Below are 27,240 nucleotides of genomic sequence, written 5' to 3'. Positions count from 1 at the left end.
AACTGAACCCCAGAAGGCTCTATTGGAGGGCAAAAATTCAGCAGGTTCCTGCTCTTGTGTGTTTGCTCAAAACTGCACTGATCTGTGAATCCAGCCTCAAGATGAGCTTCCAGTACTTCTACCAGTACAAGAAGGATGAGGTCTTTATCAGGCTAGACCAAGTGATCTTTGACTGGATTATTGAAGACAACTACCCAACTAAAGAAACAGTGCTAGCTCTTTGTATATAAAACTTTTAAAAAAATCTTTAAAATAAAAATACTACTTACTCCTGGGGAAATACTTGGACCTGTGACTATTTTTCCCATCTCCCCCTACAGAATACATTCTGTCAGTAATAACTATTCCTCAAAGTCTTTTGCTCAGGAGCCTTCTGACATGCGGCGTTCCTTGATCTTTACAACAGGTGAGCCTTCTCCCACTTCGTTTACTTTGTCTCCTAAGTTCCTTTCACTTAATATTCTGAGGGAGCACTTGCCATGTACCAGGCACTAAGCCAGATACTGAGCTACACCAATGAATAAGACTCACATGAACTTGGAAGTCCTGAAGCCTTTAATTTTGAGGACAAGAACTATGTTTTCTTTGCTTTGTAACTCTGTCTATACATCTGGTAAAATGGTTTTCACTTAAATAGACACTTGATCAACCTGTTAGACTCAAAGAACAGCTAACAGGGAGCCAGGAGAACAGGACTCTGCTGGTAACAAGACTGTCCTCTTGGGTAAGTGACTTACATGTGGGGTGAATTCTGATCCCTTTCCTGTGTGATAGTAGCATCGACCTATGTTGCCTTCAAAGACCCCTGCCTCCTCCAACTGTCACTAAATAGTGTTTGTGAGAGTTGAAGATTATTTCAGGTAAGTACCTAATGTTAGCTGTCTTTTAAGTAAGGCAGTAGGACTTTAAAAATAAAAATAACCACCATAATATCTCTGAAAGGAATATAAATTTCCAGGATCAGTTTCGTAGGTTGCTTTTGAGTTGTCATAACTTCAGTGTTTAGATTTTTGTTTTAAAACCAGACATAGAACAATGAAAAATGAGTGACACCAGGTAAAGGACAGAGTTAACACTGTGTTTTTTTTTAAACTGCTGATGTGAAATTTTAGTTTCTCCATAAATATTTGGTGACAAAGTCTCTTTTCTTCTTGAGTGAGGTAAATACACCACTCGTCCAAAAAGGACTACACAGGGGGTAAAATTATTCACAAAACTTAGCTCAGTATGAGTCTGAAGTAATGACTTCCAAGGGCAATCAGGCTTATGAATCCAGGTTCTCTGCAAATTGTATATATTTGTATTTACAGTTTGATTTGTATATATTAAAGGATTGATGAGAGAAAGAAAGAATTGTTGTACAATTCATGTTCCTGTGAGAAAAAAAGCAGCCTAAATCCCATCAGAGTAGATTTTACTGAATGCAAAATGTCAAGGAAAATATATTATAGGTCCAATACTTCCTCATATCAATATTTAAAGTTGAGTTACAGCCATACAAACCTTTAAGATCCTAAAAGATGATATCATTAAAAACCTGCCATTTTGCAGAAGCCTAGAGAAAATAAGCAAACTTTCCAAGGCTACTCCATGAATTAGCTGGAATTCTAACACTCTCCTTTGGTCACTTAATCCCACAGACTGTCTCTGTATATGGAGCAAATGGCCACTGACGTCTTTGTTCCTCATCTTTTAAAGATAGTCAGTTTAGAAAGCTCATACTTTGTGAATTGGTTGTAGTCATTTCTCTTAGTCAAGCTGTTCCTTATTAAGCTAAATCCTTCATTTCTTCTTATAACCTAAACATTTCTTTTACCTTTAAGAGCTCCCCTTTTCTACCTTCTTCTCTTTTCCTATTTCTGTATCTTCTGTAAAACTTCCCTTCACTCACTTTACTTATCATCTCACTGGAGTTGGTCCAACTGTCAGTGCAGCCCTGACAACATCTCCATTCAGGATTCTTAGAAGGATTTTACTTTCGATTTTGAAAGCTGGTGCATGTGCATTCATATCTGGTGTTTCTTATTTCAATTATTTTTGAGCTGCTATCAAAGATTTAATGTTGACTGTGGAAACTTTCTCTATCTTGTCTGACACTTTGAAGACAAATTCCTTCATCCTGGATCATCCTAGGGAACCACACTATTAAGTCCTGGATGGAATGCTAGATATTACTTGACACATTTGTTTGCTAGTGGTACCCTTTTGAGGGCATAAGTGGGGGTGAGGGGGAGATAAACACATAAATGACTGAAGGAGAAAATAATTAAATATTTGATGCTACTTAGGCAAAGAAAGTTGTTACATGAAAGTGGTGCAGGTGGTTAAGTATCAGCTTCTCTCATTCCAAGTTGGTAAAACACATTCTCCCAGAAATATCAGAGAGAGAATCACTCTTCTTCACCTCAGCTTCTGCAGGGAAATGCAGTCATTTCCTGCGCCTAAGTGAACCTATAGGTTTATAATGTCTGAGCTCCCAATATAGCCTAATTGTTCAAAAAAAAAAAATCTTTGGGACTCTGACTTAATAATATGGTTCTAGAATAGTCAATGTCAAAAAACTGATAGGCTGGATATGTCAGACTATCTCATATCACAACAACCCTCCCATTGATTAAAATTATGAAAGCTGAATAAAGAAAATGTTTTAAGGCATCCAAGAACTTCCAAAAACTTTCTCTCTGTGCTTGAGGGGGCTACAGTGGATAAGAGGAGAGAAGCACAGAAAGAGCCTGACATTTAGCTGAACATTTCTCCAGAGCCATTTGCTGATTTAGAAGCAATGGCTAAAATCAAGAGAAGCTAAGTATAGCTTCTGGAAGGCTCACAAGGCTGATGAGACAAAAATTTGGACTTAAGACCCACCAATGAGGACAGCTGATAAAAACTTTAGACTTTTAATGCCCCCCCCCCCCCATGAAGACTTCAACTTTGGGGGCAAACAAGAAATATACCTGCTCTCACAAAAACTAAAACCAAGATTTGAGTCATCTAAATCCCTAATTACATTATGATCTGCCTCTAACCTAATTGCCTAACAGAAGCTGAAGTATATTCTCTCCAGGCAGAAGCTGACATCATCTAGAGCCTCAACTTATCTCTACAATCTTTCAAAAACAATGTCTGGAATTTAATTTTAAAATTATCAAGAAAGAAAATAGAAGAAAGTCTTTGTGAGCTTAAGTTAGGCAAATATTACTTAACTATGATATCAAAAGCACAATCCATCAAAGAATAAGTTGATATATTAGACTTGCTCAAAATTGAGACTTCCTGTTCTTTGAAAGATGCAGTTAATAGAATGAAAAGAGAAGCTACACTATGAGGGAAAATATTTTTAAATCAAATGGTAAAAAAAAAAAACAAAAAAAAAAAAACAAAAAAAAAAAAACAACAACTTTTAGCTAGAATATGTAAAAAACTTCCAAAACTCAGTAATAAGAAAACAAACTTTCCAATGAAAAAAATGGGCATAAGGCACATCTGGATGGCTCAGGAAGTTGAGTATCCAACTCTTGATTTCTCAGGTCATGATCCCAGGGTCATGGGATTGAGCCCTGCATCAGGCTCTGTGGTGAGCATGGAGCCTGCCTGGGATTCTCTCTTTTCCTCTGCCCCTCTCCCCTGCTCATGCTTTCTCTCTAATGAAAAAAAGGGGGCATTAGATTTTAAAGGAGACTTAACCAATGGCTATATATATATATATATATATATATATGACAACTAAACACACAGAAAATACGTAACATCATTAGTTATTAGGCAAATAAAATCACAAGGAGAACCCACTCTAGTTATAATGACAAAAAAAAAAGACAAAACCAAATACTTCCAAGGATGTGTGAAACTACTAATATTCATATATTGCTGGTGGGGACAAAAAGTGGTACAGCCACTTGAAGAAATAAAGGTTTGCAATGTCTTGTAAAATTATATATACACTTAAAATAAGACTTAGCAACCCTACCCCTATTTATTTTCTCAAGACAAATGAAAGTTTATAGTGGCTTTATTTGTAACCACCAAAAACTAAAAACAACCAAATATCCTTCAACTGCAGAATGGCTATATAAACTATAGTGCAATAGGATACTAACCAGCAACAGGAAAGAACCATCTACTCATACATACAACATGGCTGACTCTCAATGCATCATGCTGAGTTAAAGAAGCCAGTGTCAAAAGGCTACATGCTGTGTGATTCTATTTATACGACTTTCTGAAAAAGGTAAAACTATAGGGACAGAAATAAGACCAGTTGTCATAAAGAAAAGGAAAGACAAAAAGGGGCTTTGGGGAACATGGAGGGATGGTGGGACTGAGCTAAATGTAGACACAGTGGTGGTTACATGATTGTACATGTTTGTGAAAACTCTCAGAACTGGACTCTCACTTCTGGGAGTATAAACATATTTTTCACTAAGTACAATTAAAAACTCTGGGCTTTAAACATGAAATAAACATAAGAAGACTCTAAAAGGTGAAAAAGAGCAGGCAGATCACCTAGGGTCCTTGGGCTCCAAGGAACAACACCAGAGGACTGGGATAAGTTATGTATATGTAATTTAATACTTAGACAACCACTAAAAGAGCTATAGAGATACACTAAAAATACTTCAGAGAAATCAAAATGAAGCTCTAAAAAATGCTCAAGTAACTCACAAGGAGACAGAAAAAAGAAAAACAAAAAACAGAGTGAACATATAGAAAACAAAAAACAAAATTGTAAACCTCACCTCTCATGTATCAAAGATTACATTAAATATAAATGGTGTGGATACACCCAGTAAAGACAGATTGTGAGAGTAGATCAAAAAACATGACTTATTATATATTATCTACCAGAAACTCACTTCAAATATAGTAATATAGGCAGGTTAAAAATAAAAGGATAAAAGATATATCATGCAAACATTAATCAAAAGAAAACAGGAATAGCTGAGTTAATATCAGGTAAAATGGACTTCAGAGTAAAGAACAATAATAGAGACAGAGAGGGATAATGTATAATGATTACAAAGGTCAATCTACCAAGAAGACATAGAAATCATAAATGATATGAAGAGATATTTCACCAAAAAAGATACAGAATGGAGAATAAACACCTAAAATTTGTCAACATTAGCCATTATGGAAATGCAAATTATAATCACAGGATATCATTGCACACTTATTGAAATGACTAAAACAAAAATATACTGACAACACATAAATATTGGTAAGGATACAGAGATTGGATCATTCATACATTGCTGGTGTGAACACTAAATGGTATCATCACTCTGTTAAACAGTTTGGCAGGAGAGAATGAAGCAAAAGAATAAATGAAAAATGAATGACCATGAATTTTTAAAAAAATGGTGAAAGTATGAAGCAACAGATTCAGCAGGTGCTACAAAAACAAAACAAAACAAAAAACAAACAAACACACACATAAAAAAATACAGGATAAATGCAAAGCAAAGCACACCTAGGCACATAATTGTATGACTGTTGAAAACCAATGATAAAGAGAATTTAAAATAGCTATGGAAAAAAGACACCTAGAAAGGGGAGACAAAGATTTCAGCCTGATTCTACAATAGACATACAGGACATCAAAAGACAATGGAATGACTTCATCAAATAGTAGATACAAGAGAACCACACAAAAGTAATCAGAAGAAAGCTGAAGTAACAATATTAACATCAGACAAAATAGAGTTTAAAACAGGAACAATACTGGAGACAAAGGAGACATTATACAGACAAGAGAGCAGTATTTCAGGAAGATTTAAAAACTATATGTGTATATACACCTAATAATGGGGGCTCATAATACATGAAGGATATATTCTGAAAGAAAAAAATAGATGATTCAAAAATTATAGTTGATGATTTCGGTATCTCACATACAAGTATTAATTTGTAAGCACGCATTAGCACAGCTTTGAAACTTAAAAAACAAAAATTAACATATATAAAAGGAGAAATGACAAACTCACAACCACAGAGGGAGATTTTATCACACATCTCTCAGTAACAGATTGAAGAAGCATACAAAAGTTAGCAAGAATACAGACAATTTAACAACATGACTTACAAAATAGAACTTATGGATATATCTAGGAAACTCTACTCTAAAACTGCGGAATATAAATTATGTTCTAGTGATTTTGAATTATTTACAAAATGAGCTACACTGGACCATAAAGTATGCCTCTACAAATTTCAAAGGAGATAATAGTGAGCGTATTCTCTCACTACAGTGATATTAAGCTAAAGAATTTATCCAAAAATAGAAAGTCACCAAATACCCAGAAATACATATAATCCATTGGTTAAGGATGAGATGACAATAAAAATTTAAAAATATTTTGGACTGAAATATAATAAAAATAGAAATTAACAAATCTTGTAGAATGCAGCTAAAACTTATGTTTAAAGGTAAATTTATAGTTTTTTGTGCATATATTGCAATGACGGAAAAACTGAAAATCAATGATGTAAATTTTTCAAAAGGTAAAGAAAAAGAAAACACCTAGTAGAACCCCAAAAAGTAGAAGGAAGAAATAATATATAAAAATGCAAAAAAAAAGAATAGCAACAAATGCAATAATGAGAATAAATAAATGTAAAAGTTGGTCTTTTAGAAAGATTTAATGAGAAAGATAAACTCCTAGCAAGAATTATGAGAGAGAATGATGCAGAGAGAAGAATTTCCAATACCACTTGTGGAAAAGGTGAAATCACTACAGATTATTCATTTGTTACAAACACATTAGAGGATAGTATTAATAACTTTTTGCCAAAAAAAAACTTTTTGCCAGTAAATTGAAAAACAATAAAATGGGAAAATTGATAGAAAAGCCCAACTTTTCCAAAAATATTGTAAGAAAAATTTGAATTTGAGTATTCTTATATCTGATTTAAGTAGCCAAATTTTTATTGAAAAACCATCCCCTAGAAAACTCCAGTCACAGATAGCTCCACTAATGAATTCTTATAAACATTAAAGGACAAAATAATATTAATCTTACATAAACCCTTACAGAGAACAGGAAAAAAGTCAGCTTATTTTTGAGGCCAGCAACATCTTGAGAGCAAATTCCTATATGACTATCACAAAAAAGAAAAATTACTTCAATCTCTTTTATGAACATAGATACCAAATAATCCTACACAAATGCTAACATACCAAATCCAGTGATACATAAAAGGAGCCAAACAGTATGACTAAGAATGTAAGTTTGGTTTACTTATTCAAGAACCCATCACTATAATTCATTACATTAAGAGAACAAAGGAAAAAAAATATATGATTAATTCAGTAAATGAATTAAACACATTTGATGAAATTCAATACCCAATGAAAACTCACCAAAATAGGATTAGAAAGAAACTTCCTTAATCAGACAAAGTCTATCTACCAAAAAAGCCTACAGATAGCATCATACTAAATAGTGAGAGACTAAAATCATTTCCCTGAGGTTAGGAATGAGACAAGGACATCTACTACCAATACTTCTATTCATCATTATCTTAAAGGTCCTAACTTGGGCAACAAGTCAAGAAAAATAAGCAAAGGATAGTGTAATTCTACACTATTAGAATTAATAAGTGAAAATAGCAGTTTATTAATACAAAAGCAGTATACAGAAACCATTTTATATTTCTAGATATAAGTGGCAAGGATTTAGAAAATAAAATTTTAAATAATATTTCAAGGGGCATAAAATTCTAATACCTTAAACTAAATCTAATGACAGATGTACTCCTACACACACACACAATAAAACATTATTTAGGAAAAATAAATTATGATGTAAATAAAAGTAGGGATTTATCACATTCAAGCATTAGAAGTCACAATATTTATATTTATATAAATATAAGATATATAAATATATATTATATATTATATTATATATTATTTATATATTAATATATTCTATATTATATATATTTATATGTTATATATATATTATATATTATATATTATAAATATATATTTATATAAACTGAGAGCTTTCCTCCTAAGGTCAGGAACATGATAGGAATGTCCACTCTCACCACTGTTATTCAACATAGTACTAGAAATCCTAGCCTCAGCAATCAGACAATAAAATGGAATAAAACGCAAACATATTAGCAAGGAAGAAGGCAAACTTTCACTCTTTGCAGATGACATGTTACTCTATGTGGAAAACCCCAAAACTGCTAGCAATGATACATGAATTCAGCAAAGTCTCAGGATATAAAAATCAATGTACAGAAATCAGTTGCATTTCTATATACCAAGAATGAAGCAGCAGGAAAAGAAATCAAGGAATCGATCCCATTTACAATTGTGCCAAAAACCATAAGATACCTAGGAATAAATGTAACAAAAAGGTAAAAGATCTGTACGCTGAAGACTACAGAAAGCTTATGAAAGAAATTAAAGACACACAGAGAAATCGAAAAACATCCCATACTCATGGATTGGAAGAACAAATATTGTTAAAATGTCACTACTGCCCAAATCAATCTACATATTTAATTCAGTCTCTATCCAAACAACACCAGCATTCTTCACAGAGCTAGAACAAACAATTCAGAAAAGATCCCGAATAGCCAAAGTAATGTTGAAAAAGAAAACCAAAGCTGGAGGCATCACCATTCTGGACTTCAAGGTGTATTACAAAGCTGTAATCATCAAGACAGTATGGTACCAGCAGAAAAACAGACACATAGATCAATGGAACAGAATAAGAGAGCCCAGAAAGGACCCACAAATGTATGACCAAACTAATCTTCAACAAAGCAGGAAAAAGTATCCAAAGGAACAAAGACCTTAGCAAATGGTGCTTGGAGAACTGGACAGCAACATGCAAAAAATGAAACCAGACCACTTTCTTACACCATGCACAAAAATAAATTCAAAATGGATGACAGACTTAAATGTGAGACAGGAAACCATCAAACTCTTAGAGGTGAACATGGGCAGCAACCTATTTGACCTTGGCCACAGCAACTTCTTACTTGACATGTCTTGGAAGGCAAGGGAAAAAAAGCAAAATTGAATTATTGGGACCTGATCAAGATAAAAAGCTTCTGCACAGCAAAGGAAATAATCAGCAAAACTAAAAGTCAACTGACGGAATGGGAGAAAATATTTGCAAGCAACATATCAGATAAAGGGCTAGTATCCAAAATCTATAAAGAACTTACCAAACTCAACACCCAAAAAACAAGTAATCCTGTGGGCGAAGACATGAATAGATATTTTTCCAAAGAAGACATCCAGATGGCTAACAGATACATGAAAAGATGCTCAACATCACTCATCATCAGGGAAATACAAATCAAAACCACAATGAGATACCACCTCACACCAGTCAGGGTAGCTAAAATCAACAACTCAGTAAACATCAGATGTTGGCAAGGATGCAGAGAAAGGGGAACCCTTTTGTCCTGTTGGTGGGGATGCAAACTGGTGCAACCACGCTGGAGAAAAGTATGGATGTTCTTCAAAAAGCTAAAAATAGAACTACCCTACAACCCAGGAATTGCACTACTAGGTATTTATCCAAAGGACACAGGAGGGCTGTTTCTAAGGGGCACATGCACCCCAATGTTTGTAGCAGCACTATGAACAATGGAACAATAGGCAAATCATGCAAAGAGTCCAAATGTCTATCGACACTCTCTCTCTCTCTCTCTCTCTCTCTCTCTCTCTCTCTCTACACACACACACACACACACACACACACACACACACACACACACACACATAATGGAATATTACTTGGCAATCAAAAAATGAATTATTGCCGTTTGCAGTAACATGGATGGAACAAGAGTATATTATGCTAAGCTATATAAGTCAGTCAGAGAAAGACAAATACATGATTTCACTCATATGCAGAATTTAAGAAACAAAACAGATAAATATAGGGAAAAGGAAGGAAAAGTAAAATAAGACAAAAACAGGGAAGCAAACCATAAGAGATTCTTAAATACAAGAACTGAGGGTTGCTTGAGGAGAGATGGTTGGGGGGATGGGCCAAATGGGTGATGGGCATTCTACTCCTAAAACCAATACACTATATGTTGACTAACTTGAATTTAAATAATAATAATAATAAAAAGCTACAATATTGTAAACATTCCCCATCTTGTCTTCAGATTCAATGTAATCCCAACCCCAGTCTTTTTTTTTGGTGATGTTTTTGGGGGGTGAAAATTAGCAAACATATTCAAAAATATAGGTGGAAATATAAAGGGCCTACAGTAGCCATGACAATGTTGAGGAAGGCCAAAATTGGAGGACTTATGTGAGCAAATGTCAGGATAGTAATTAGGACAGTGTGATACTGATGCAAAGATAGACAAATAGGTAAATATGTGGACATTTAATTTATTACAAAGTTGTCAACATGCAGCAATGGGGGGATATAATCTTTTCAATAAATAGTGGTGAGTCAATGGATAGGTCTGAGGAAAGGAGTCTTTACCTCCGCCTCACATCTTACAGATAACAAACTCGAGATGGGTTATTGGTCTAAATGATAAAGGTAAAAAAAAGAAGTTTTAGGATAATAATATTAAAAAATACTTTTATGGGGCGCCTGGGTGGCTTGGTCAGTTAAGCGTCCGACTTCGGCTCAGGTCATGATCTCACAGTCCGTGAGTTCGAGCCCCGCGTCGGGCTCTGTGCTGACAGCTCAGAGTCTGGAGCCTGTTTCAGATTCTGTGTCTCCCTCTCTCTCTGCCCCTCCCCTGTTCATGTTCTGTCTCTCTCTGTCTCAAAAATAAATAAACGTTAAAAAAAATTAAAAAATACTTTTATGACTTTGAGGGAGGCAAAGACTTCTTAAAAAGGACAGAAGAAAGTACAGTCTATAAAAGAAAAGATTGGTAAACTTGACTACATTAACATAAAATTAAGTTCATCAAAGGAAACCATTAATAGAATAAATAAGCTCACAGAGTGGGACAATATATTTGCAGTACATAAAAACAAAGAATGATTTGTAAGAGGATACACACACACACACACACACACACACACACACACAAGTCCTACATTTCAAAATACAGACAAACAAATTTAAAAACTGGACAAAAGCTGAAACAGGTAATTCACAAAAGTGGTTATGTAAATATGGAAAACTGTTTTGCAGCATATACTAAACCTGAAAAATTTCATATCCTGACTCAGATTCAATTCCTAGATAGGTGCCTAACAGAAATGCATAAATATGTATGATAAAAACATAGTCAAAAACATTACTAGCAGCATTATTCATAATCGTCCAAACCTGAGATAACCCAAATGTCCATCAACAGTAGAATGGATAAATACATTGTAGTATATGTACATAGAGAAGTACTATGTCGCAATAAAAAAGAACACTTGATGTTATATTTAACAACATAGATTAATCCCACAAGCATAATGCTAAGGAGAAAACACACAAGAAAGTAACCACTATCTAGTACTATTTATATAAAATTCGAAAACAAGACTAATCTGTGGTATCACAATTCTGAATAGTGGGTATCTTTGGGGTGCTAAAGGGCTAGTATCTGGAAGGGAGCACAAAGGTTGTTTCTGTTGTGCAGAGAAGGTTTTGTTTCTTAATTACAAGAGTGTGTTCATACTATGGAAGTTAATCAAGCCAGACATTTATAATTTTTACATGTTATTTCTGTGCGTATTCCATAAAAGTTTATTTAAATGAGACTAATAGGGAGACCTAAGTAGAAGCACTTTCCAATTAAAGGAATAACAAAAACAGGTTATTTTCCTTTGTATAAAATCCAAAATGATAAACAGCATTATCTAGATAAAATTAATTATTTCTTTCATAGGAAAGGCAGGTTGTAAGGTAATAGCATGTTATAGGAAAATACTTTTTAACATTTACAGTGATTACATTTCCTTTGTTTTTTATTGTGTCTCTTAAATTGTATTTAAGGAAGTGGCAGCTATTTCCCTGGGAAACACCATGTTCTTAAAAAAAAACTGAAGTATTTCTTCTTCAATCACATTTGTGCTACTACTGAAGAGGGCACAGCAGATATAACTTTACAGTGTCCCCTGTAGGTCAAAGTGTTTGCTTTGGTACAAAACAAATATATTGTTAGATTTGGGAATTAGGGTTTAAATTTTTTTTTTTTCAACGTTTTTTATTTATTTTTGGGACAGAGAGAGACAGAGCATGAACGGGGGAGGGGCAGAGAGAGAGAGGGAGACACAGAATCGGAAACAGGCTCCAGACTCCGAGCCATCAGCCCAGAGCCTGACGCGGGGCTCGAACTCACGGACCGCCAAGATCGTGACCTGGCTGAAGTCGGACGCTTAACCGACTGCGCCACCCAGGCGCCCCGGGAATTAGGGTTTAAACACCACTAAAATTAGTGGGAGTTTTTAACAACTAGTTAAAAATAAATAATGAAAACTGAATATAAAGATAGGAATAAGGCCAGTGAAAAAAGGTCTTGAGGAAGCATAAAAGACAAAATGACCTAGGAAGACATGCATTTTATTGTTTACTAAAAATTAAAATAAATACATTTTTATTCTAGAAATCTTAGAAAGTACATGGAGTAAAAAAGAAAAGTAATTCATGATCCTACTACCCAGAGATAAAAACCCATGAGTTTGGCCCTATTCTTACCATTTATTTTCTGAGTCTATATTTCAATAGGTTTTAATGTATTATAACCAGCATTCTGCTCCTACCATGTTCCCATCTTGTTATACATTGTCCTGTATTTAATGGTTTTAAATTCTCCATATAATCACCTGTGTGCATTTTTAAAAAAAATACAGAAACCTGGATATTACTCCTGGCTACTGATTTGACTCTCATTGGAGAGACCTAGGCATAAGTATTTTGAAAAAGTTTTAACAGCTGATCTCAATGCAGAGCCAGGATTGAGACTATCCTTTTGACTATTCTTTTCCCTTTAACTGATGCATAGTAGTCATCATATGCATGTACCATAATCTATTTAACTTGTTTCCAGTATTACCAGACATTTATGTTCTCTTTTTTTTTTTGTGGGGGAGTGGGGTTGGGGGGCAAAGTATCAGATTATTTCCTACTATTAGATTCCTAGTAGTAAAGTTTTGGGTTCAATTTAACTGAAGCCTTTTTTTTTTAAGTTTATTTGTTTTGAGAGAGAGAATCCTAAGCAGACTCTGTGCTGACAGCATGACGCCCAATGTGGTGCTTGAACCTGCGAACAGTGAGATCATGCCCTGAGCCGAAGTCACTTAACCAAGTGAGCCACCCAGGCTCCCCTGACTTAACTGAAGGCTTTTGACTGTCACATCCTCTAGAAATGTTTTGTCAAAGTATTCCAGCACCAGCATAGTATGAGTTTTCTTGTTTCCCTGTACCATCACCAAATAATAATAAAAATTACAATTTTAAAACATTTTGACCAATTTTATTATTTTGATGTATGCCTTTCTTTGCCTATTGGTTAATAAAATTAAGCAACTTTTCTAATGTAAAGAAACAATTCTTACATGGAATGAGACTTGAGGAAAAGCCTAAAATTTTAAAGTAGAAATGAAAATGACTAGGTATTCAATGTTTCAAATCAGGAACTAAAGCAAAATTTAAATAGTTTTTATTGTGAAATCTAAGGTTGTCTTATGTATGTTTTTCTAAATTAAAGTTAATAGAATAAACTAAAACACCCAAGGCAAAATGGGTTGGCATTTATTTCTTGTAAGTGTATTCAACTTTGAATCAATGTCTATAAACTCACTTTGTAGATTATCCATAAAAAATTAAAGTCCAGGGGAGCCTGGGTGGCTCAGTCGGTTGAGCATCCGACTCCAGCTCAGGTCATGATCTCACGGCTCATGGGTTTGAGCCCCATATCAGGCTCTGTGCTCACAGCTCAGAGCCTGGAGCCTGCTTCAGATTGTGTCTCTTTCTCTCTCTGCCCCTCCCCCACTCACGCTCTGTCTCTCTCTCTCTCTCAAAAATAAATAAACATTAAAAAAAATTAAAAAAAAATTAAAGTCCATGTGTATATCTGCACCATCATTGCATCTCATTCCCGGTCTAAACATTTATTGAACACTGTTATCAGTTGGAGTTCTAACAGGAAACAGAATACACATATTAGCATATTTTGAGGAGGGTTTACTTATAGAGGACTAATTACAAAGATATGGGTAGAGAGATGGGACCGGTAAGGGATAGAACAAGAAGGGCTGCTCCATTCTCAATCCTGGACAAAGATAGAGTTTGTTATAGGGTACACCAGCCTGAGAGACGGGTGATCTTTGGTGGAATAACGTAGCCAGTCCACAACCACTTCATAGCGAAGAAGCTAGAACACAAATTCCCTGACATCCGGGTCCTGTACAACCTCACCTACATTCTTCAACATCATCGCCCACCATGCTCTCTCCAGCTTTTTGCATGCCTCATTCCCTCACAGGTGTCAGATCTCTGGCCAAGCATTACCTCCTCAAGAGAGTCCTTCCCTGCTGTGCAAAGTAGCCAGAACAGCACTGTTCTCCCTCTCCCTAATCTTTCTCCTTTCCTTAACTATTACCACCTAACACAGTGCCTTTGTGTGCTTACTTCTCCACTGATTGCCTCCACCACCAGAAGGCAAGCTTTATGAGGGCGTGGACTTTATCTATATCATGTGTAACTGTATCTTCAGTGCTCAGAATGGTGTCTGGCTTGCAGTCAGACTTGAAGGAAATGGCTAGTAAATGCCCACATACCATAAAAATGTGAAATGTCATCATACAACTGTGTAAATGCACACATCTTTTTGGATTATCCATTTTCACTCAATTGCCTTTTCTAGCACAAATAACTCATTTTCTATCTAATTATATTTATGGTAGATTTTACCTCCAATATATATTTCTAACCTGACCATGGTTTTCTGTCCTTACTGACATTATTCAAGACTCAACTACTATCTCCCACTTCAACAAATACAATAGCCCCTTAGTCTCTCTGTTCTTTCCTTTCCTTTCCTCTTTCAATCTTTGCATACAAAGCAGCCAGAGCAGGCTTTTTAAAAAACTGGTATTTCTCCACTGCTTAAAAAGCTTCAAAGTCTTCTGCTTTTGTGAAAGAAACTAACATGTGTAGCCTAACCTAGAAGGACCTGCATAATCTCACTGCTCTCCTCTAATCAATCCTTCTTTTCTTACAAAGCTGTGGCCACTCACTCCTGTTTCTCAAACACCCCAAACTCTTTCCTGTCTGAGGGCATCTCCACTACCTGCAACTCTCATTCCCCTTGCCCGTTCTATTTAATTTCTACTCAGTCCTCACATCTCAGCTTACAGGTGCCAGCTTACAGAAGCCCTTCAGGAAGGGCTTCCCTGGTCTTGACTGAGACGGGCTATCATAAGCTCTTAGAGCACTTAGTAATTTTACTTCTTTTTGTTTCTTTATTCTGAGAGAGAGAGAGAGAGAGAGAGAGAGAGAGAGAGAGAGAGAGAACAAGTGGAGGAGGGGCAGAGAGAGAGGGAGAGAGAGAATCCCAAGCAGGCTCCGTGCTATTGGTGCAAGCCTGATGAAGGGCTCCATTCCAGGTATCCAACAGAGAGATCATGACCTGAGCCAAATTCAAGAGTCAGAGGCTTAACTGGCTGAGCCAGCCAGGTGCGCTGGCAATTTTACTTCTTAAGGTTTTTACAATTGTAGCCCTATAATTATTTGTGCAACAATTTGTGTAGTGTGTCTTTTCCACTAGACTATAAACTCCCTGGAGGTGGAGCTGCGCCTATTTTGTTCCTGCCGTCTCCAAAAACTAAAATAATGTCTGGAATGCATGGACTTAATTTTAGAGTTTCTCTTTTGAATGCATAATATGGTTTATCTCTTTAAAATTCTTTCCTTTAACGTTTCAAAATGTAGTTTCCTTATATGTGAAACTGGCATTTAAAATTCAAGCCCGTGTATCAACTGCTTCTATTTCCTAGCACAGCGATTCTTATTAATAGACCTAGAAATAAACATTTTGGAAGAATTCATGAATGTCCCATAATGGGAAACTTATTCTTCACGTCTGGTTAAATTCTTGGCTCCTCAGGATAAGGGGTGGGGAGGATAAGCCCCAGGTCTCCACGCAAAGTAAAAATACACTGGATAAAGCAACATTATTTTTCTTATGGAAATCTTTTGTCATCCCAATGTCAGATGGTGACATTACACAACTTTCCTGATTGAAATGGGGTTCTGAGCCTTATAGCTGGTGGGAGAGGGTCCCAGGGCTGCCGCTAGCTCTTGGAACTCCTGAGTGGTTTGGAAAATGGTACCTCTGCTCAGGAAACTTCATTTCTATCTGTTGGCACATGTTGTAATATGCTACTGATTTTGTTGAAATTTTACTGCCCGAATTGTTCTAATCAGTGCACAAATCTGTAACACCCACAGTGTGAATGGTATGGTGCCACTGTACCTGCCCAAATGTTCATGGTAGCCCTAGGAGGTGCACCAGATGTAGAATACAACACCAAAATGCATCACCCATGGCATACTTGTGCAGTGGTTTTTCTTCAGCAGTGTTTCAAAAGCATTGTAAGTGTCAAAAATTTTTCTTCATGCTCGTTGGGATTTTTCTGAAGAAAGACTATAGCCATATACATAGGCCTTAAATATTTGATTTCTCATTTCCTCTCAAACCCCATCAGTTTTTCTCAATTCCATCTTGCCCCTTGTCACTGGCTGATCTTTTACCTCATTTCTGGGACAGACCTTTAAATTCACTTCTTAAATTCATCCCAGAGGGCATCATCTTTTCTGCCTTGAGGCAATGACAACAAACACAGGTAGTCTCCTGGATAACTTACAGGAAAAGGCAATTAAATTTTAAAGTAGCTTCTTTGTTGGTATGAATTTTCTCAGTTGCAATGAATTTTATCCTTTCATCTAGTATATCCTAAAGTGGTATTCTGTAGGATGGTGGAAAAAAAAATATTCTATGCTCTAAAAAATTATGAAACCGCCTGTTCGGCACATTTAACATGTTTTTGGAAGTTGTTTTTTGTTTGTTTGTTTTGTTTTGTTTTTTTATCCCCCAAAGCTTTTACAAAGCTGTGGTCACTAACTCCTGTTTCTCAAATACCCCAAAGGGGTGTTTTTCCCCCCAAAGGTTTCACCTAGATCTTTAATTAAGTTAATGTGTTTGTGGATTTGAAGAGTTTTAAAACTTAGTTAACGATGTACCTTTTGCATCACTTGCTAACAAAACCTTGAAAACAGTTCTGGAGAACACAGGTTACGGAAATGTTGCTTTAGTGATAAGTCCATTTGTGTGTGCTCTTGGGAAGCAGCCTACTGAAGCAGAAAGGCATTGACAACTAGGTGATGTGGTTTCCAGGCTTCTTTCTATTAAGTAGTTAGATACCTTGGGCAATAAACTAAATCTTTCTTATAAATTAAAAACAATGTTTTAATATTTATTTTTGAGAGACAGGGAGAGAGAGACAGAGCATGAGCAGGGGAGGGGCAGAGAGAGAGACAGGGAGACACAGAATCTGAAGCAGGTTCCAGGCTCTGAGCTGTCAGCACAGAGCCCAACACGGGGCTCGAACCCATGAATCATGAGATCATGACCTGAGTTGAAGTCAGACGCTTAACCAACTGAGCCACCCAGGTGCCCTTAAACTAAATCTCTCTAGGTCTAGCTTTCCTTTGTTCAAAATTATACAAAAATTATACAAAATAATATACAAAAACAGTATATTAGTTTCCTAGGGCTGACATAACAAAGTACCAAAGACTGGGTGGTTTAAAGTAACAGAAATGTATGGCCTCTGTTCCAAAGGCTAGAAATCAGAAATCAAGGTATTGGCAGGGCCATGCTCCCTGATGGCTCTAGGGAAGAATCCTGCCTTGCCTTTTGTAGCTTCTGGTGTTTGCAGGCAATCCTTGGTGTTCCTTGGCTTATAGATGCACCACTCCAGTCACATGGCCATCTTTTGTGTGCCTTCACATCATCTTTCTTCTGTGGGTGGCTATCTTTGTGACCAAATTTTCCCTTTTTTTTTTTTTAAAAAAAAAAAAAACATGCTTATCTATTTTTGAGAGAGAGAGATGGGGGGGGGAGGGGGTGGAACAGAGAGAGAAGAGAGAGAGAGAATCCCAAGCAGGCTCTGTGCTGTCAGCAACGAGCCCAATGTGGGGCTCAAACTCACAAACTGTGAGATCATGACCTGAGCCAAAATCAAGAGTCAGATGCTTAACCGACTGAACCTCCTAGATGCCCCCAAAGTTTCCCTTTTTATAAGGACACCAGTCATATTGGATTATGACCTCATTTTAACTTGATTACTTCTGTAGAGACTCTATTTCCAAATATTACATTTTGAGGTACTGGGAGTTAGGGACTTCAATGATATCTTTTGGGGGGACAATTCAACCCATAAGAGGCAGCCATCAATAAAATTTGCTTTTTCAACTGAAACACATTAAGTTTGCAGATTGTCTTCATTAGAAACTACACTTGCTCCCCAGTCCTATACTCCTCACCAGAACCAGCTTTCCATTTGTCTGCTTTGCCTGTTTATGGGCTGGCTTAACACTCAGCTGTACAATATGTGGCTCCCAGAGCAGCAGCAGCAGCTAGACCCTTGTTAGAAATGGAGGCTGGTGGGCTTCATCTCAGACCTCTTGAATCAGAATCTGCATTTTAAAAGATCTCTAGGGGATTCTATATGCACATTAAGTTTTAGAAGCGCTGAAGAATTAACTCCCAGAGATCAATGGACTCAATTTCCTGAGGTAGGAAATTGCTTATTTGGCCCTGAAACAGAGGGACCTGGCTCTCCAGGTATTCTCTTGCTGCCTTACCACTTTGTTGTCATTTGCTCCCCCAATTTGTCCTGACTGTGTGGACCCCTGTTCATGTCAGCCAGTTTCACCCCTGTCTTGGTATTTAGCTTCCTCATTAGTCCTTTCTAAGTCTGTCCCCTTTCCTGCTACCTACCTTGCACTATATTCTGCTGCCTAAGCGCCTACATGCTGTAAATAATTGTAAGTGCCAATGCACCTGGGGCACAAAGCATTCTAACAAAGCATGTCAAAGACCATCAAACAGACATATTACCATACCCTCAAATGACACCAGACTGTTGGTCTCATTAGTTTCACAATGTGTATGGCATCTCTTTCCCCCATTACTAATATAATCCACAAAACTAAAACAGAAGTTGCCCACCAGCTGGGAAAGTGTGTGATGTAAAGCAAAATCAAAATATTATGATATTGAAGTTATAAAAGTATGTATGTAATTATGCTGGCTCTGTTTTGCATTGGATTCTCTCCGAGGTAGAAAATGAAATCGCTTTCCTTTGATTAAAAAAGTAAAGTTCCATTTACGACAGGATAGCATTTGTTACAGAAGTTTCAGTTAATGAAAATCAGAGTGGCACAAAAGCCATCAATAAGCCGTAGGAGGGAGACTTGCCATTTTTATTTAATGTGCTGATTCTAATTCACTAATAAAAGGGAAAAAAAGGAACACTAAATTTATTATGCTTCATCATTATTTAAGTGAAGTGTTATTTTAAATAAAATTTTAAGATAAATTTCCAGCTTCTCTTTTTTTTAGAAATTAATTTGTATCATTAAGATTTTACTACCTGCTTATGAAAAGGCATTTTTTTTCCTATTGTCATTAACATGTGAATCTTTACGTCTCAGAGCTGGATTTTTTTTTAACTAGCAATACTTATTATCCTTTTTTCCCTATTTTTTATACAAAATGAAATAATGTCTTATTTTTAAAGGTATGTTGCCACTATCTATATGCAATGACATGAAATTGTTTAGCTTTCTTTTAAAATTCTATATATGGTTCTTTTCCCCAAAATCATTTTTTTTTTTTAATGTGGGCAATGTTTAAAATGGAGCTGTTTGCCTGAAACTTGATCATTAACAGTCCTTATCAATGGCATAGCGTTAGATTGAGATGTTGAGATCTAAATGGGAATCACTATCTTTTTTTATATAGCTCATATCATTTTCTTCCATTAAATGTGTTTTGGCTCGGCATACTAGAAAGAAAACATTTATGACCAGGGAAGTGCAGGCATTGAAACACAGAGCGGGCTGGAAGGAGACTGACATTTTACACTGAGAAGGCAAAGATTGGCTCAGAGGAAATAGAATTGGGGCTCAGTGTGACTTGTTCTGCTAGTAAATCACTTATATGGCTCTCGGCACTTAATTAACCTCTCTGGACCTCATTTTCTGTCTATCCAGGTAGGCTTCTACTTATGACAGGAAGGTGCTTTTGACATGAAATATGGAAATGAGCTGAATGAAAACAATTTAAGTAAAAATACTTTCCTATTCACTTATTTAGTCATTAAACAAGCAGTTTGAACACCAATCTATTTCCAGGCAACCTCGCTGAGTTGAGGAGTTAAGTCCTAATCTAAGGTATATATCATATACTTGGAACTATGGGCAGTGCAGGGCAGGAGAAAAATCTGATGATGTGTAGCTGGAAGGTCGAGCCTTAACTCTTACTAGCTGGGTGAACCTGGGTACATTACTGAACTCCTCCCCCTCAGTTTTCTCATCTGAAGAAATGAAATAATATTCTCGTCTGTCTGGCAAAGACAACTGTGAATCGCAAGTGCTGTCTAATCATTAGTTGTTATTATTTTCATTAATTTGTGGAAACTTAAAAAGTGCAAAACTATGTTGCCAAACTGTCAACTATAAGAATGACTATAGCACTTTAAACTTTATCTTATAGTTCAAAAGGTACAGGATGGAAATTGGAATAATTGTAAATATACTGCACATAAAATATGATATGGAAATCCATAACTGTAATTTCTCAATTCCAACACAGAATTTGATATAAATCTGGGCAATCACTCATCTCTTAACTACAAAGCCCTTTCAGATGAAAGGTTCCCTGTGAATTGAAAGTAATATTGTTGACAAGGTTTTATCATCAAGTCTCAATCCACAGACTGGGTGATCAGCCCCTGAATAATATCAGTTCTCTTCAGTACATGCAATTATTTTGCATGAATATTGCTCCAACAGGAATCAGGATCTATCTGCTTATCGTGCAGGCAGAGATAAACTTCTACATCCAGAGAGGTCTGCTGTATGCTCTAAAATCCCCCTTACTGACTCTGGTTGGATAGGGAAGGGTATACATAGGTTGGAGATTTATAAGTGAGGTGGAAAGAAGGGATGGAGAAGCTTTGACACAGAAGTGTCCCAAGTGAGAGAGGTTAGAGGAATTACCAAACCACAGGTCACAATCCAATAGCGATCTTGTATAAGTCTGTTCACCTTGGTTTTCTCAATAGTAAAACATTTGTAACAACAGTCTCCAAGAATCATCCAGAGGAGTAAATGAAATGACAGATAAGCACTGAGCAAGGTACCTGCTACATACTAGCTGCCCTATAAGGTAACTATTCTCCTCCTCTTTCTCTTCCTTCTTTATCATCATCATCTTATTCTCTTCCTTCCTCTAGGATCAAATGCCTTGGAGCTGTCCTCCTTCCAGAATTCTGTGGTTAAAGCTGGCCCTATAGCCGGTTTTTCTTCCTGCCAGGATGATGGCTTTAATTAATGTTCTAAATTTCTCAAAGACAATAATCTCATGTTAATTGTTACCTACTGAGCCTCTCTGGCTCTCTCAGCCTGTCCCTATCTTTCATAGGGAAACACGTGGCCATTTTTTCCTATTTCCCTTCAATAAATAAAATTATTTGCAACATTTGTGAGTCTGTTTCCCCTGTCATGAACTATTATTTATGTATCTTTGCATGATTTTAATGTCATTCTACCTTCTCAGTCTTGCCATTTATTCTGAGTGGAATTTCTACCTTTTGTAACCAGCCTGTATCTTCCTAATTTGAATTTCTTTTGGAGTCATTCTTCAACCAGCCCCTGATTTTTCTTTATGACATTTAAACACAACAGAGCACAGCTCTTATTTTTCCTTTTCACATTTAGAAAAAGATGTTTCTTGTAGAAGCTAATGATTTAATAAAACATTTGCCTTTTATTTAAGTAGTGTTTGTCTATGCCATCCTTCTGTACTCGCATAATGAAGAGATGATTATGAATTTGCCACTATTTACATTTTTATTAATTACAGAAATTATGGAAAATAATCTACGTTCTTGTCATTGTTGTTTGTGCCCCTGCTAGAATAAGCAGTGAAATTTTGAAAGAATAAATAAAGGGTTTTTATGCAGGAAAAGGATTTCAGTAATTACAGGCTTATTTATGGTTGAGAACTTGTTAAAAAAATAAAGTGAAGCTGTATAAAAGAAAATATCTCAGCAAGCAAGTTAGACATTAATCTTCACATCATAATTATGACTTAAACACCAATATATCCAGTGGCCTTATCTGAGAGCATGAGTACTGTTTTCTGTAGATAAGGTGGCTGTAACAAACAAGAGTATTTCTTCTGCTGTAGAATTCTGCAGTTAAAATGCTAAGAAAGAAAAGCTAGGTACCATAATGTTCCTTCCAGAATCTTTTCTTGCAGGATATTTAGAGATAATTCTCTTAAAAGAGCAAAACCAAATTATATGCAAAGAAGAATGGAATGTTAGACTCTTGAGGGAAGACATCCCATCGAGAAAGCATTTGTGAGGGTCTTGGCTGCACTTTGAAGGGAAATTTTTAAATTATTGTATACAGGTGGATGATAGCTACTGCAATAATAGTGAGTCACTGAGAAACGAGAGCCAAAGAGGTGGAATTTCTTGGAGTCATTTACTTAAGTCAATACCACTTAACCTTCAAAATTAAGATAAGCCAGGAAAGGGGCCCCCGGGTGGCTCAGTCGGTTGAGCGTTTGACTTCAGCTCAGGTCATGATCTCACGGTTTGTGAGTTCGAGCCCCGCGTTGGGCTCTGTCCTGAAAGCTTGGAGCACGGAGCCTGCTTCGGATTCTGTGTCTCCTTCTCTCTGCCCCTCCCCTGCTCGTGCTCTGTCCCTCTCTCTCTCTGTCAAAACTAAATAAACATTAAAAAATAAAAATAAAAAAAGATAAGCCAGGATGTGTTCACCAGGTTATGAGTGGTAGGGATTGTATGATTTTGAAAGCATGTTTAGTAGGAACTCTTAACTATAAAAAAGGAAATAACAGAATTAGTTTTCAAGATATTATTTTCTCCAGTCATGAAGTAGATAAATACAAGGCAATCATACTATAGACAAAATTTCCAGATAATCATGGAACCCCCCCCAAATTCAATCAAAAGGATAAGGAAGAAAGACAGGATACTTGCAATTGAGACAACAAATAATTAAAAGAGCTAACAGTTACTTAACAGCTTATTAACAAGATGTAAAATGATAGCCCATCACAAAAATCCTATGAAGTCAGTGCTATGATTGTGCTCATTTTACAGATGAGAAAACTGAGGTGTAGAGAAGTACTGTAACTTGCTCAATGCCACACATCTGGTTAATGACACATATGGGATTTGAATTCTGGCAGCTTACACTCAGAAACCAGACTCTTAAATTCTACAGCATACTGTTTCCCAGAGAGCAAAACTCCAAAGAACTGTTCATTCTGAAAAAGATAAATGTTTAGAGGATTGGTTCACAACATGAGGCATTTCCTATAACATACTCACTTCAGTTAACAGCATTAACAATTCTATTTTGAGAAATCCCAGTTCACATTAATTAGATTTGGCTTTTCAATAGTCTTTGCTGAATGCCTCCGGCCTGGGGTCACACCATGATTATTGTGTAGAGCAGTAATGAATGTTCAGACCACCTGCAAGAACCAGTATGCAGGGAAATTTTCAGAACTTGCCTAGAAAACGTCTCCCCATGTTGTCTGGGACTAGGTGGTCCCAGGTGTCAGCTACCTTGCAGTGTTTCTACATGGGGCCAAATCTCCACAGAGATCAGATCAGGAAGATTTACAATCAGTCACTATGCCTTCAATTTTGCTTAAGTAATAATAATAATAATAATAATAATAATAATAATAATAATAAATACTACTACTAATAATAAACACTATCTGGGGCACAACAAAAAGTCCAAAGGTAGGGATGCTCCAGGATTAATTTCCGTGACTCAACGCTATCATTATGGATCCAGGTTCTTTCTCTTTTGTCACTCTGCCATCCATAGTGAACTAGCTTTGTCTTGTTATGAGAAAGGAGTTGCAGCCAAGCTGATAATGTCCAGAGGAAGAGGAAACTATATTTCTTAGAAGACCTTTTCTCATGTTTTATTACTAGGTCACATGTTTACCCTGGGCTAATCACTAGTAAGGGGAAAGGAGCTACTATGATTGGCTGACAGAAACCCTCTAACTGGGGAAAGGACTTTAGTCACTTGGAAAAAGGATGGACACTCAAACACCATGATCCCCCAGCAAAGAGAAAGGAAAACGATCGTGGACGAGCCACCAATAGTGTGCACTACAGAAAGTTTGATTGCTCATTTTGAGACTGTTCACCTGTAAGTTAAAAAGAAAGAAAAGAACAACTCTGCCCTCAGTTCCAAAAGGTATATTCATAATACTGTCCATCTTTCTGGTTATGAGAAAGTTTCACAGGTGTTTCCTGCATTCGGAGACATTTTTCATATTCCCAGTTCTAACTTTGCAGGAAAAATATTATGCAAACATGATACTTAAATAGAGAAAGCAGAAGCTTGATGCACTGACTAATACTTTGGTCACTGAGGAGGGAGAGAAGAATCTGAAGTCACTCAGTACATGGGTCAAATAAATCTTAATGGCTCATCTTCCTTTCCCATATAAGTTCCAGACAGGGACATGAGAATGGTGGAAAAAGCACAGAGTGTTTGGGATTTCCAGGACTCAAGTCCTGGCCCACCTTTTTCTAGGTGTGTGCTCTTACGTGACACTCCATTATCAGTCTCTTTCTGCATCAGTAAAATAGGAATAATGACAATCTATGACAGGTTTGCCATGAAGCTCAAATGAGATATTGTTTATAAAAGCACTTTATCAGTTAGGAATAACATATTTTCAGTTACAAGTAACAGAAAAATAAAAATAGGAGTTCATTTTTTTTTCTCATCACAAGACATATCTGCAGGTAGGCAGGCAGGTGTAGCAGCTCCGTGCCATCAATGTCTCAAGATCCTTTTATCTTTCTGTTCTAGCTTCCTTAGCAAGTCAACTAATTGCTTCATTATCATAACATGGCAGCTGGATCTCTAGATATCATTCCAGAGTTCCAGGCAAAAAGAAGTATGCATGAACTTTGTCCATTCCCTTTTTCTCAGAACTCTTTCAACAGACTTTCACTTGTATCTTATAGTCTCTAGAACTGGGTGACAGGGCTTCATCTATCTGCAAGGGAGGCTAGACAAGCAGTTGGCTTTTCAGCCTCTATCGTGGGAGAGAGCCAGGGAGAGAAGGAGGTTAGATAAGATAATAAGTGTCTGCCACCAGCATTTTGTAAAGTGAAAACTCTGGGCAAATGTCCTAGTTGAAAGTTTCCCAAAAGTAAATCAGTCACTAAATACATGATGGATGAGAATGAATGAGTAGAATATATAACAAGAAGAGAAGGTTAAAATGTTAGCTTAGAAAGATGCCTAGTTTCCATCATATCACTATGGTAAACACCACTAGGGCAGAACTGTTACCTTCCTCACAGGAAGACATGTCCAAAACAAGCCTCCAAATGAAATGTTACAGAAAGCATGGATTAACTGTGCACTGTTACCTATTCTTATCATCATGTTTTACAAGCTGATGAAATCACTTGTGCCCTTTCCCACCCCCTGTTTAGAATTTGTCAGTAGAATGGAGTGTCAGAAAGGACTTACAATGCCTAAAACATTTAGAAATTAAAATAGTGTGCTAAGGTAGCATGACCTTTTCAATATGCTAGATTTTCAATTGTTCAACCATTCCTCTTGTTCTTTTCCCTGAATTTTCTTTATGGAAGAAAAAGGTGAATTGGCACCTAAAGTATGGAGTACTCACAGGAACAAAACTGCACATCACTGAAACAATTCAGAGGTGATTCTGTACTGCTTTAGAGTGGCAGGGCAACAAAAGAGGGGAACTCTATTAATTGTGACGGGGCCAGGGGAATGGATTTAGAAACCTGCCTTGCCAATTTTCCTCTAGTGTGCTTTAGAGGGTCTGCATGCAAACATCTGTTCATGTTCAAAATGTGACCCTGTCTATTCCAAAGAATAAAAACTAATAAATCCCCGATGGTATTGCCATTCTGCTTTTCTAAAGGAAAATGGGTGCTTCATCGTCATTTCAGTTCATGACGTTTCTTGGAATAACTCTTCTGGGGACTCCCAAGTGCCTCCTCTGGGTTTCCCTAGCACCCTACATGGTGTTCCCATGCAGAAATGATCGCATGGTATTCCAGGCTTCTATTCATTCACTTCATCTCCCAGATGATGATTTCCTGAAGGACACCTAGCACATGCCTGGTGCACAGGAGGAAGTCACAAAATGTTTGCTGAATAAATGCCATCCTGTGCCAAGAAGCAGGCCAAGTCTGCAACCAGAGGCCTCTCCTGCTCATCAGATGTTCTGCATCTCCGAAGAGCCTGTAGGAAACAGCAGGCACATTGTACATGTTCCTGGTTTTATCCCAAAGCTGACTTCAGCTTTTATCCCAAAGCTGACTTTGGTATAGTTCTCTCTATACTACAGAAGATTGGGATGACTACCTAAGAATTCTACAGATGCAAGTCAGCTCTAAAGCCACTCTGTTATCTTCTTACAATGAAAGAAGAGACAGGTGTCATTCTCGGATAATATCGGTTGTTTTAGAAATCAAAATAAAATTTAGAAACCCAGTTTCTTAAACATGTGTTTTTATACTTCTCCTTTCTTGATTCATTCCACAGGTGGCTAGTTCCAGAAACTGATAGCCAAGGATAGTTAGAAAGAGCCAGTCTATAAACAGATGTTTGCACATCCACAACAGACAGATGTCTGAGCAGAGCAGGTTCTGGCATCTGAGACTGTATGTTTATATTTAGGAAGGGGGGGAAACACTATTTTTGTACATGATTCTGTTAAATAAAAAAGGGTAATGGGTAAGCCATAATATATGTGACAGTGAATGATAAACCATATTATATTGGCTAAGAGTGAGGCCTCTGGAGTGGAAGGGTCCCAGCTCAAATCCCAGATCTGCCACATTGTGGTTTTGTGATCATGGATCGTTAACTTCTCTAATCCTTAGTTTTATATATATATATATATATATATATATATATATATATATATATATATAGT

The 27,240-nt window shown here is 36.6% G+C and overlaps 1 long non-coding RNA gene across 1 annotated transcript; it reads left to right on the top strand.

Annotated features, from left to right (window-relative positions):
* Positions 1–485: 485 nt before the first annotated feature.
* LOC128778276 (uncharacterized) lies at positions 486–26,795 on the top strand. The gene is made up of 2 exons (XR_008423783.1): positions 486–724; positions 26,221–26,795. It is a non-coding gene; the product is annotated as an uncharacterized LOC128778276 (long non-coding RNA).
* The last annotated feature ends 445 nt before the right edge of the window (positions 26,796–27,240 follow it).

This window comes from Panthera pardus, unplaced genomic scaffold (genome assembly GCF_024362965.1).
Source record: "Panthera pardus isolate Hobbes unplaced genomic scaffold, ASM2436296v1 HiC_scaffold_2, whole genome shotgun sequence".
In the NCBI taxonomy this organism is placed as follows: Eukaryota; Metazoa; Chordata; class Mammalia; order Carnivora; family Felidae; genus Panthera; species Panthera pardus.
Note: the sequence above shows the minus strand (reverse complement) of the source record. Positions and strands in the feature narration are given on the sequence as shown.